We start from the raw sequence: 14,359 nt of genomic DNA, 5'->3' as shown, positions 1-14,359 counted from the left end.
CTAATTGCATGGATTGCGCTTGATTCTTAATTAGATTAATTAAGGAAGGATATTTTGCATGGATGGATCATCTCCAAGTTCTTGAGAGGGCACTGTTCGATTCACGAGCCAAAGGTCGAGTGGTGAAAAGGCCAACCATGGAAGTTGTGTTTCACTCCTAGGTTGCTTGGGGTCAGTGGAGCTCTGGACACCCCTTGCCTAGTCCAGAACGGAGTTGTAGACTGCCATGAGCCCAATATCTAGGGCGTTGGTGGAAGATACTATTCTAGATAATGGATGGAAATTATGATGCCATGTGATTTGAACGGGGTACTTTTGTTGGACAGAAGGGATACATAATTTCTCTTGTATGGGCAGGAGACAAAGATTATATTTCACGTCGATCCTAGTGGGTTCGACCGCAAACATTCCATTGCAAGGTGGACTCGAGAAACCCTAGGTGATAAACCCCAAAACATTCCATAGGAGTTAGGGGTGACTTGTCTCTCAATGGACCGCTAAAAACATGTCTAGAGAGCCGATAGGCGGGCAGGTTACAGTTGGTATCAGAGTAAAACTTTGTAATGTTGCATAGACATATCTTAAATAGAATAACCTAAGTGGTATGGCTTGATTGTCAGGCACCTTCTACACCCAAGAATGCTGATATGCAAGAGAAGAAATTCCTTCTCAAGAAAATTAAGGCACTCGAGTTTGATGGAGAAGGGATAGATGTCGCAGCAGAGGCGGAGATATGGATTAAGTCGGTGGATGATTATTTCTCTTTTTTCGGGCATTGTTGTTGCCAATCAAGCAATGATAGCCAGACTTAAGTTAGTTGACCAAGCTTGGATATGGTGGAAGCAATGGTGCAAAGATCAAGGTATTTCTAAAGCCGTTGCCACTTGGGCTTAGGTGAAAGATGCTATACGCGGACGATACCTTCCGCCAACTTATCAGACCTTGAGGATAAATGAATTCTTCAAGCTAAAGTAGTTGGAATTAACCCTGGAAGCTTATTACTCGAATTTTATAACCCTACTAAAATATGTGTCACCTATGGATATTGTGTAGCAAGTATCCAAGTTTTGCCATGGCCTGAACACTCCTTTGAACCATCGTCTTGAAGCAATCCATCCAACAAACTTGCAAGATGCATTACTTCAAGCAAAGACAATCGTCCAAGAACTTAAACTAGGCAATTGTGACAAAGATGATTCCTGAGATCAATACAAGAGATGCCACATGTGTGGAGAGATAGGGCACATCCGTAAGAGATGCCCCTACCGTCGATGCTTCCACTGCAATGAGCTAGGGCACATCCAAGTAGACTGCCCTGACTTCAGCCCAGAAGATATTGAGCCTCCAAGTAAACAAAGCTACACAAGTGCAGTCTTTGGATATAGAGAGGAATTAGATGAAGAAGGAGACCTAGAATCCACTACACCTCTTCAAGATGATTAGAAATCCCAAAAATTTTATCAACATGTAGTACAACTTGTATTGGGCTAAACCTTACTCTTGTAACTACAATTAACCCAAATAATATAAGTTGCATCTATTTTAAGCCTAGAACTTGCAAATGATTAGAGATACTCTAGCAAGGAATGGCAATCATAACTTGCAATGATTTTTCCTTAAGTGTTCTTCTTAACTAATATAGATTGGGTCTTGCCAGAATGTTGAAGTCTAGGAGTATTCTTTAATATTACAAGCAAGGCCGATTGACCATGGACCTCAGTCCCGATTTAAAAAGAGGACATTTTGGAAACAAAGTTTCTACGATAAAGGACCACTTCAGTCTGTTGAAAGGATCCTAGGACAATTTGGTCTAAAGAAGAGAATCCTACCAAAGCCAACCAAGAATCTTGTGACCCCAAGTGATAAAGCTCTGCGTTGTTTCTATTGCAAGGAGTTAGGTCATTTCAAAAGGGAATGTCCAAAGCACCCTAAACACCAATGCTCCAAGTGCCACAACATTGGACATAACCACGTCAGTTGTCCAAACAAGACTCAATTTAAGGAAACTTGAGCTTATAGGAAATGAAGTTGTACAAGCTTTAGTGATCTAGTACCTACAGGAAATTATCCGATACTTAGGAACAACCTAGAAGATACACGTGAGATGTAACTACAATAAACTCTTCTCTTGTAATCCAAACTCGGATAGATCTAATACAAGAATTTGTTTCAAAAGACCGCACACTTATGAGTGATCAGAGTAGCACAGCGAATGCATGGTGGGTCCTAACCCATAGGAACTAGGCCCCATTAATGCTTATCTTCCCCAATTCTTCTGAGATGAGGACATCTCGAGTTCTCTAAAGGGGAGAGGATGTAACATTCCGCCCCGCGTGGGAACCACCACCCTCTCCCCTTATTAATAAGAATAACTGAATTTCTTTTTAAATATTACCACCCCTTGTCATCGCCAAACAGGTAGCGAGGGGGGAGAGAAGGGAAAGATAGTATGATGACACCAATAGGGGAGGGAAAGGAAGATGATGTTGACTCCAAAGCCAAGGGGGTAGGAAAAGAGGCAGTCGACATGGGAGAAGGAGATAGCATCGATGATGATGACGGCGGGAGGAAGAAGGAGATGATGCAGCTGATGAGACGAGGGAGGGGGAAGGCAATGATGAGTGGAGAGGAAGTCGACAGAGATGACAATATGGGGGACGTGCACACGTGCGCCACCTCACTCCCCCTCCCACTACCTCATTCCCCCCAACAATACACCACCCTCTTTCCTATATAACCCCCCATTGTCAAGAGGAGAGAGACCTTGAAGGGCTCAATGCTACGAAGGTAGAGAGATAATACACCACTCTATTTCCTATATAACTCCCCCCATCGTAAGAAAAGGCAGGAGGCCCTGATGCCCAGGCAGCTAGCGGGCAAGGTAGAGAGTTTAGGCAGCAATAATAATGAGGGCCTTTACGCCCAGGCATGCTGAAATCTAGAGAGAGAGAGAGAGAGAGAAAAAAGAGGGGTAGAGAGAGAGAGAGAGAGAAAGAGAGAGAAAGAAGGGTGATAGAGAGGGTGCGAGAGAGAGAGAAGGAAAAATTCCAAGGGGTCTCCTTCTCGTCCCCTCCTTAGAGGGTGACCACACACTCCATCTCTTCCCCCCTGCAACTTATTCCCTTTTTCCGCGGGTTAAACCCCCTTTGCGATAGAGGAGAGACACCCTGGCATGCCATCTCTCCAACAAGAGAAAGGGAGAAAGAGGTTTACAAGTAGAAGTATGGCGCCAAAATAGAGGATGACATGCACCGATGGAAATCTACATCGGCCAGGGTGTTACTGTCAATACAAATGCAATGTTGGGTATGGTTAAGCCATTTTCGAATACCCATGCACGAATTGCCATCTTCCCGATTCTTGAGTCATAGGCTATATCACTTCGGTATGTGCAAGAATTCATGCAAAGGATTGGCTTGAACTTATTCCTATTATTATAACTTGACATTTTGATTGTTCCTTTTAACCCAACTTAGTTGCATATGGCCTATTTGCTGATAGCGCAATTACAAGGAGGAACTAGTCAAGGGTTATGAATGGTATAGTCACTAAAAAGAACGACATTAGAAGATTGTTCATACAAGTGCTAGGAGATCCGTCTGATAATTATGACTTTCACCAATCCAATTCAGGATTGGATTATTCGATCAACGTAAGTGACCTATAAAACTTATGTCATGTATAGTGTTTGAAACATTAACATATTCCTTAGCTGAAAGAAGGGTGTGTTAAGTAAAATTTACATAGAACCGGTCCTGATCCCAAGGGGGAGAGCAAATACACAATGGAAAGGTTATCGCGATTATTTGTACGATGTTTGCAAAAGAATACCATTGTTTTTGTTGATTGATCAAACAAGGTCCTAAATGATTTTGCATTAAACTGATTGTTGGGATGTGATTTCGATTATTATTTCAAGTGCTTGTGTATAATGGTAAATGCATGGCAGGGGTCAATGATGACAAGTTGCCATGGGAAAATAAAGGAATGTTTTCTTGAAAGATGATATTAGGCCCATTGCCTGGATTGTGCTTGATTCTTAATTGGATTAATTAAGTAAGGATATTTTGCACGGGTGGATCATCTCCAAGGTCACGCTACGTTTCAACCTGAGAGGGCATTGCTTGATTCACAGGCCAAAGGTCGAGTGGTGAAAAGGCCAACCATGGAAGTTGTGTCTCACTCCTAGGTCGCTTGGGGTCAAGTGGAGCTTTGGACATCCCTTGCCTAGTCCAGAATAGAGTTGTAGACTGTCATGAGCCCAACATCTAGGGCATTGGAAGATTCTATTCTAGATAATGGATGGAAATTATGGTGCCATGTGATTTGAACCAGGTACTTCTGTTGGACAGAAGGGATACATAATTTCTCCTATATGGGCAGGAGACAAAGATCAACGTGAAGATAAGTTAAGGAAATTGTCTAAACTTATTTGTCAAAGGATTGCTTGCTCTGTATTTGTGTCTATGTTGTAATTTATGCAAACGAACCCTATTTCTCAAAAGGCTTAATTAAGGAAGTTTATTTTAAGTGTCGCACATAAATGTGATAGGATCTAATTAGAAAACTAAAGATATTAAGGGAAACGGGTGGGCGGAACTCCTGACAGGTCTGTCCTATAGAAGGGTGGTCCGAGAGAACTGGGAGGCTTCTCACAAGGTTTTACTGATGTTTGACCTTTAGGTATTGTTAAGTTAGAACTTGATTCATGCCGTTTTAGGGGACCGAAATGGAGCTATGCCCTACAGACATAGAGGTTGAGCGACGCATCCCTCTCATTTTCTAATCTCTTTGAACCAAGTGCGGCATGGATATGCTTCGGGTTGGGTATCTCTGCGTAAAGTAGGGTATCCAAAACTTGATACAACAGGGTGGTTCGAGAGAACTGAGAGGCTTCTCACAAGGTTTTACCAACGTTCAACCTTTAGGTATTGTTAAGTTAGAACTTGATTCATGTCATTTTAGGGGACCGGAATGGGACTATGCCCCACGGATGTAGAGGTTGAGTGGTGCATCCCTCTCATTTCCTAATCTCTTTGAACCAAGTGCGGCATGGATATGCTTTGGCTTGGGTATCTCTGCGTAAAGTAGGGTATCCAAAACCCGATGCTAGAATGTTGTCAAGAGACCTTGACCCCTAGGAACCCAGATTTCATGTTGATCCTAGTGGGTTCAGTCACAAACATTCTATTGCAAGGCGGACTTAGGAAACCCTAGGTGAAAAACCCCAAAACATTCCATAGGAGTGCCAGGCGGCGTCGCTTAGACTCGTCTCTCGATGGATTGCTAAAAACGTGTCTGGACAGCGGGCATGTTACATAGATTGTGACTCTAAAGCCACTAGAGACCGAGATGGAATACTTTTTGTTTTTGACTTTATTTCAATAATAGCCACTTCATCCTCTAATGAGGCTTCTTGAAATGTTACACAAGGCTGAACATCATGACTGCTTTCTCCTTAACAGGTAGATACTCTTTGGCGGCCTGATGGATCATCATCATCCATTTGAGGGAAGAACTTAACAGGATAATAGGAGCCACCAATGAAGAATGCTTTTGGCTATATCAACAACTTTTTATATCTCTATTGCATGTTTTGAGATCCATTAATCGGTCCAAAGTGAATTACCATTGTCTCATCCACAATATATGCATTTTAATCCTTTGAATGGCTCCATGATGCCACAACTAATCTTGTGAAAGGCTTGGTCATGACTACTCTATCCCAATGTGTTTGCTAGTCTTTAAAATACCTTGGTCACACAGCTCACAAGCAAAGCTCCATTGCAAGCCATTAATCCCTTCATATGCTACCTCCATATGTCTTGTAAAGCAATTGCATTGGACCAAGATCACAGAGTTTCTTGGAGCACAATGGCTGTGATACCATGTAAGAAAATAGGGAGACAGAGATGAGGCAACAGAGAGCTATATGATCCCACATTAACCTTTATTCATATATCTCACATGTATATATCAAATGACTAGAGAATATCTAGGTCTACTCAATTGACTAACTCTACTAGAGTTAAGTATACCCGACTTATTTACTACGACTCATATGCTAGAGACAACTAGACACTAGTTGTCATGTCGATGTACATAGGTTGAGCTTGAAGTCTCAACAACTGGTTCACATTAGGGCCAAAAAAACTTCCAAAAATACATTTTTGTTAATCACGAGATTAAGAAACAGGCCAAAGAGAGTTTGCCACGTGTACAAGAATATGGTATTCTTGTCTCCTCTTTTTTAGAGATAGTGGAGTCCATTTCGTGATTCTCTCTTCTTTTTTAGCCAAAATCCCTAAAACACAATATTAGTGAGTTTGGGAATCTCCCAATTCCCATTTTTTGAATACTAAAAAGGTGGCACCCGAATAACATGCCCATAAGTTTCTCAAAACCATACAATGTGACCTATCATTGGAAAGCGCTTGAAAAATGGAATCTATTGAGCTATACAGCGCTTGATTTGGAGTTATAGTGTTCAAGTTATGACAAATCCAAAGATTTGACCACATGTCCCAAACTTATGGAAAATTCCCATATTCCCCAATATGGTGTTCTAAAGTCTGACATGTTTTGGAGTCCCAAAGACGTTATTTACAAATCTGACAAAATACGTGACAGAGATGTGATGAAATTAATAATGAGTTTTTTGAAAGTCGGGAAATATTTCAATATTCTTTTTGGCGCCCAATACATACTCATTTGTGTTCTTGGCACTACTTTTTAGTTCATTCACCCCTCTTTGAGCTTTTTTCTCTGCATTTTCATTCTTTTCATGGCTTCCTCTAGGCGCCCTTCTCATTTAATACAGTCTTGCACAGTCTATAGCCAGGGAGAAAACAGAAATTGGGAGCCCAAAACCTTTACTGTAAACGATTGGGTTACCATGTTGCCATCTTGTAAGGGCTCCCATAAGGTGAAAAGAAGAAAACAAGATGATATAAAACATCACTGGAAGGGGCGTATCATTGCCTTTAAAATTATGCCCGAAGGGTGGTTTGTCAAGGTGCAACATGTTTACATGGCCAAGGATATGCACTTGCCTCCAAACGAACGTGTTCCCCAACAAACACATTGTAAGTTATTAGTTGAATAATGTATGTAATTCTTTTCCATTTAGGCAAGTACTAACAACCGATTCATCATTGCAGATATCTTTCCGTCAACAAGTATTGAATGGCAACCTGTGGAAAGCCTAAGTGGGACTTTCCATGCCATTCATAAGGTATTGGCAGACATTATTTATGCCGATCAAACTGTGTCTTTTTTTAGTGAATGCAAGGTTTTTATATATTATGCACAATATGTGGTTCCCTCTAAAGCGGATAGGTATGGGAATATCGAAGTTTTGCCATTGCCAAGCCTTTCATCTCTAAACTGGGAGATTCCTGACAAGGTAATGGTGCAGAGTTTCAAATTCAAAATATCTCAGGATATTCAAAAGTCCATGACAATTGGAAGACGTTTATCATCGTTTATACCCCTCCATATCTTTGTGGCTTACTTCAAAACAGCAAATTTACAAAGAATAAAGGTATCCTGGCTAAGTAGAAACTTTTCGGAAGAGGATTTGGACAACACTATAGGGATGCTTTGGAAATCTAGAGAATGCGACCATAAGGGTGATATCTTGAGGTGCAGTGCATGCCCTCAATCCTTGGCTTTGGCTTACACTCGCCAAACTCTTGCTTTGGGCTTTGATTACACGAGATACAAACTAAGATTGGGTATTTGGGTTCCCTTGGATTCTGATACAAATTGCACACCATATAAACTTGTGGTGCACATTTTGCCGCATGAAGAAGTAAAGAAGGTGAATGTTACTTCCAATTGGAATCTGAAAGATGTGAGGGATACCTTGGAATTGCTAGACAATACATCCCCTAGATATAAGTTCAAAGTGAATGGCGTAACAATTGGTAAAAGAGCCGAGTGCTCTTTCTCTTGTACGAGTTTTTTGTCTCCCACAATTGTGAGTTTTGAGCTTTGAGAATGAAAACTTTGTAGGAATTTATCTTAATTGACTGTCCTTAAGATATTTCTTAGTGGGAACTCATAAGCTATCATGAAGCAAGTTGCCTTTTGAATGTATAGAAATAAATGTACATTACATTCGATTTATAAGTGAAAAAGTTCATTACATCATGAGGTACAAAAATGTCATATAAATGTACAAAGCCAAAATAATAAGGCTTGTGTATGCTTATGTTTGCTCTTTTCATTCTTTATCTATTGCCTTCTCCTTTGTTGGCTTTGTGGCTTCTTTATCGATTTCTTCAAAGATGTTTTTTCTCACAGGGCCTTTCTTTGATTGTTGAAAGAATTTCACCTTTACATGTACTCTCTTTTCTTGGGGTTTAAGAGGGGATGGATAAAATTTCAGAGAAAAAAGCATTGGCATTCCTTTTCTTTTAGACTCTGCAGTAGTGGTCTTTGTGGCTAACTTACCATTACCATTGCCATTGCCTTTGCCTTTGCCCTTGCCCTTGCCCTTGCCCTTGCCCTTGCCCTTGCCCTTGCCCTTGCCCTTGCCCTTGCCCTTGCCATTGCCATTGCCATTGCCATTGCCCTTACCATTGCCTTTACCTTTTCCCTTGCCCTTTCCCTTGCTTGTGCCCTTGGCCATTGAAGTTTTGGGAGGAAGAGGGGAGTCAGGATCACATGGTGTGATTGCCTTGTCCAAAATCAGCTCAATGCATCTCTCCCTTATCCACCAAACATACGAATCAGGATAGTCTCTACATTGTAAGAATAAATGTTATAAGTTAGTGAAAAGACATAATGATAACGGTTACACAAAAATCAAATGAAATTAACTTACATTCACTCCTATTTGTAACAACTTTGAATCCACTGTTCTGCAAATATTTGATATAACTCTCCATCCACAAGAATGCACATCACTTTGCAATGGAACTTCTTGTAGAAGAAACGTATAAGGCTTTTGAGGATCAGCAAGATCCTCATATGTAGTATCCAAAAATGTAGAAACAAGTCTACCAGCACTACAAAAGGAAGCTTTGTAAGTTCAAAATATTTTTTGTAAATATAATCAAAGCAAGTAATTTTCTTTCAACATGCATTCGTGCTTGGCCATGAACACCGCTGAGAGAGTTCATAAAGATAATTTCTCTAGTAAGACAGTTAATATAGATAAGACTCCAATGCCCTCTGCAAATTCAAATTAGAGGTGAGCAGAAGGGTGAAAGCAAATGAATAAAAATTTTCATCTACTACAGAAAAGAAAAATACCTTTCTACATAAGGAAAAAAGATGTGGTAATTTGTCACACTATCAAAAGTACGAAAGAATGGTGCAATATTAGACCCGGATCTTGCAAATAGTTCCACTGAGAGAAGTGGATCAACAACATATATGGCTCTACGGATATCGAGAGTGAGACAGGAGACGAATGCCCTGCAGTCAATAGCAAAAGCTATTTGAATTTATCAAAATCAATACAAATTACATGTAAAATATACTTGAACCTATAAGCATTACCTTATGCAACAAAAAACAACGGAGTCAGATAGTTGGACATCCCTTTTCTCCAACATAGGCTTGTCCTCGGGAGATATACTAAGGTAATCCTCCTTAGGTTCCGCAGAAACATTCACAACTATTTGCCCATACACTTTACCCATCCTCTCGTTGTTGATTGAAGCAAGTGATGCGGCTTTCCTCTTGTAAACTTTGTCTTCAGTTTCCAATACCTCCTGAATTTTTTCACTCAACATAGACTCCTGCTGAGTGGCACCCCTTGTAGAGTAAAGGTGAGTTACATCCTCAACCTTTAGCTTTTTCCCTTTCCTGGACAATTTCGGGGGAATGTTAAGGATTTCAAAGGCTTTTTGATCGTTGGAAGGCAAGGGCCTCAACACTTTATCAAACCTATACCTGATTCTGCTGATCATGCTGAAATCTTTATTCATAAGGGCAATTCTATGAGCATGCGCAGCAGCAATGTAAGCATCGTTCATGAAATCAATAAGAAAATCTTCTGCAACCTCTTGTAGAGCAAGAATTGCTGAGAGTTGCCACTTCTTATTTAGACTAGAGACAGTTGCCACTCTAGACAATCTGTTAGAGATTTCTTTAATAACTCTTATGAAAGCAGCCTTTGGAATCACGTGCTCTGTAGCTCTCTGGGCTTTTCTAATCTCACTGAAACACCTCTGCATGTAGAAGAACCGGGACTTCCTCTTTTTCTTTTGTGGCTTGGGAGGCTCACTGGCTCCAGTAGAAGTAGGCTCAAGTGCAATTGGAGGGGATGAATCCTTCACAGGGGAAGTCTCACCCTTTGCTTCTTCAACTTCAGGAGAAGAAACATTCTCTGTACTGAAATGCTTTAACTCCATGGAAGATGCTAGGCCAACACCTGGTGTAAGGGGGATCTCTGTGGCAAAATGCTTTGGGGCCTCTGATGGCCCAACCTCAGCAATATTTGAAGAGGGTTCCTCCTTAGATTCATCAAATTGTAACTTCCTTCTACCCCCACTATCCTTCCTATCCACATAAACTTTTCTTGCAGTTTGCTTTGTCCTTGCCATGCAGAGGAGAAAATAAAAGAGACAGAAAGACAAAAATGATATAGGAATTTTCTCAAAAATCTGACAAGAACGCAGCAGGCACGATATGGCACGAGAAGGAACAAACGAACAAGACGTATGGTCACATTCGCGCCGTATAAGAGACGAGGACAGCAAGATAAGAAAGCCTGATATGACGCGAGATGGCAATTAGGTAGACCACCGAAGGACACCCTCACTCCGTATCGATTAAGCATGCACAAAAATGCAGTGAGTAGCAAGGAAAATGGCCACAAAACGGCGCGAAATGAGGAAATCGAGAAAGAGGCAAAAGCACCCTCGCTTTGAATCGGGTGACGAGAACCGATATGACATGAGAGGACAATTACGCTATAGACGCAGCACTGGGATCGCTCCGTATGTGGCAAGCAAGGCATGAGAGCTCGAGAGAATGTAAAGTGTACACGTAAGCAAAATGGTCCCTTATATACCCTTGTCAACCATGCCACGTGTCAAACACGTGTCTTGCATTGATTGTGCCATGTGTCCGCCTAACGTCCATATACCACGTGTCGACTAACGATCGGTCCACGTGTTTGTCAACCACGTTTTGCCCAACGGCTAGTGCCACGTGTCGGTACCCAACGGCTAGTGCCATGTGGCATTATTGCACGCCTACATAAGGGGGTTTCCGTGATCTGTACGGCGTTTTCGGATTTCTTTACAGACTTCTCATTTTTCTCCCGATACGGCGCGAGAGCGAGTGTTCTTGTTTTGTGTGTTTGCCTGCTCGCATCGTTTCGGGCTTAGCTATTCTTGTATTGCTTTGGTGTGGCATTCTTTCCAGACTCCTAACCTGATACTGTGCGAGGGCGCGTGATCGCTAATTTGGGTTTTGCCTTCTCGCGTCGTTTTGGTTGCGGTCCTTTGCTTTGAGTTGTTCTGGTTTGCATTCCTGATACAGCGCGAGTACAAACATCCATGTCTAGCGTGTGAGTCTCATCGCGCCGTATCGAGCAAAAGTTGGAAACATGTCTAAACCTACAGATTTTTTGGGCTCCAAGGTTCTGCCACAGAAACTGGGAAAAGAAGAAGGCTTTCAAGAGGCTCAAGGGCTTCAACATGTGATGAGCCTGTGCATTTTGTTTCTTCCCCATGCTCTGCCACCAGTGTTAGAATGCCAAGCACATCTCCAGGGAAGGGAAAGTCAGCAATGAGAGTTCTTGGAGTATCAGAGCTTACTGATGTCACTCCATCAGAGAGGCTTCTTGACTTTATCCTTCAGAATGGCATGGATCTCTCTTTCTATGGAGTTGTTAAGAATGTCTTTAATCCTGATTGGGACCTTGACAGTGTTTTGCAATATTGTAAAAAATATTTTTTGGAGGACTTTTTGGAGTTTGAAAATCTAGCAGGTCCTTCTATTGAAGTTGGTACAAAGGAATATGTCCATGTTCCCATTGGGTCAATAGGAAATGAAAAGTCAGTGTTTACTAAGAGGTGTGGTGCCCACTCTCTAGACAGGTTTTATACAAGAGACATATTGTGCTCCACTCATTCCAAGAACTGCAAGATTATGTCAAAGTCTGCTGCTTTAATTGTTTTCATCCTTGTCAAATATTCTCTGAAAGCTAATGAGCAACAATTAGAAGGAGCAAAGTCTGCTAGCTTTTGTATGTTAGATGACCTGGCAGATGAAAAGGAAACAGAGGAGATTGTAGATGCAGATTTTGAGGCCTCTATTGCTGAGAAGTTGGATGTTGCTCACTTCAAAGCTGAGACCATCATTGAGGAGAGCCAAAGAAATGCAAACCCTACAACTGATGAGAGTTCTCACCATACTGTTCCTTCTCTACCATCTATACCTTTCAAGGATAAGGAGTACATTTTACTGTCAGATATTCAAAAACTTTTCAATCTTAGGGGAGATTATTGTCTAGCCATTATTGCAGAGGCTTCTGATGCTACAAATGGGATAGTTGACACAGAGAATGAATCAAAGGAAGAGATACTCAAACTTGATAAAGAGACTGTAGACGATAAGTTTATTGATGTTGGTGAGGCCCTCTCTCTTTGTTTTGAAAAGGCAAAAGAAGCTGAGAAAGAGTTGAGTATTACTGATGAGGAGTTCGATCGCATGCAAAGCCAACTTGGGATTTCCAATTTTGGAAGAGAGGAGTCTGAATACGTTAAAGAATTGATTAACACCAATGAGACATCATCATCAATAAATTTATGGAATCTAGTTAAATTGGAGTAGGATGAAAACCAAGTGGTAAGATAATTTTGAATTTGCTTTTACACATTGGTAGGTATGAGTTTCACGCTCATTCAGTATGGGTTTTATTTGCAGTTGGAGATTGTTGATTCAGATAACTTCTTGGGACGTGGCAAAGGATTGAGAGCTGGTGGTAGTACATTGAAAGACATTGCACTCAGCCACTACTTGGCTAGGATTGAACCTAATTCATTTTTAGTACTTCATAGTAGTTTCTCAAAGGATGCAGCATGGCCCATACTTTGTATTAAAGCTCTTACAAGGCTTCTAGGTTTCTCAGGATTACAATATAATGCCCACAAAGTAATGTTTTTGGAAAAGACTACAGCAATTAGGATTTTTGGCTATGGTCCAGGTTACTCTGCTTCTAGAGCAGGATACTTTTTGGCGTTCACATCCTACGCCTTGGCTGCAAACCAGACTCATGTAAAATCTATAGCTGGCTACAAGAGAAGAAAATTTCTACGTTATAGAGGAAAGATTCATGAGGAGGAAGAGAATGTGAGAGTTTTGGAAAGCTAGCTTTGTATATATTCTTTCTTATATATAAAAGTGTGACTGCTCATGTGTCATTGCCATCTTTTATCTGCATTCTTTGAAGTTGTCATCGAAAAAACCAATTGAATAGCTCCTCCAAAGCATTTCTTTTTATAACTCCTCCCCCATGCCTTGTGCTTCGAAAATAACTTGTGCGTGCTTGATAGTGGGATTTTTCTATGCCTTGGCTATTATAAGTTGCTAAGGGGCCATGCTCCTCCACAAAGTAAGGCCCATGAATATGAAGAATATGCTGCAATACAAAGTAACACTTATTTTATACCAATTGAAAAACCTGTCAAAATAAACCCATATTAAATAATTGTTACTTTACCAGATAAAAAGTGATATCTTTTTCTCCCCATGCCTCTTTTATCGCCTGAACAAGATTTGTGATTGATCTTTTGAACTCTTCCGCATATGTATATGTTGTCTTTTGTTGCCTGAGGAGTTTCAAAAAAACATCAAGGTGTATCCAAATCTCAATTCTAAGAAATGCAAGCCTCGGTGTGCTTGCAACATTTGTTGTGATCTCACATAGCTCTCTCCAACACTTCCAAGCCACATTCACCTGCTTTCCTAAATGGTTTCCTAAGAATCGTCTAGCTTTTGAGCCTCCCATAGAGACATTGGCCAAGATATCTCTTGTTTTTCCTGAAAGTATTGGATCCTTTCTCAAGTGAACTTGGCCTCCATGAAATCCCATTTTCGATAGTAATGCCTCGCATTTATCAATACACTCATCTGATAAAGATAATGACTTAATGGAATATGCGTAGTCAAGATGCAACCTGAGAAGCTTATTGATTATTCTAATCTCTGCATGCAAAGTACAAATATGAACATTCTTAAGAGAGATTGAAAGAATGGGATCCTAGATATCTTCTATGTTTTTAAATTTACTCAAATCTATAGAGTCTCTATTTGGGTCTCTTCTTATTGGTCGCAAACTACTCCAATCTTTGGATCCAATACTTTCCATGCAATAAATGCAAGGATATTTTGC

This window comes from Lygodium microphyllum, chromosome 24, assembly GCF_053477565.2.
Source record: "Lygodium microphyllum isolate KBCC chromosome 24, Lygodium_microphyllum_v1.1.10, whole genome shotgun sequence".
In the NCBI taxonomy this organism is placed as follows: Eukaryota; Viridiplantae; Streptophyta; class Polypodiopsida; order Schizaeales; family Lygodiaceae; genus Lygodium; species Lygodium microphyllum.
This window is presented reverse-complemented; position numbering follows the sequence as displayed.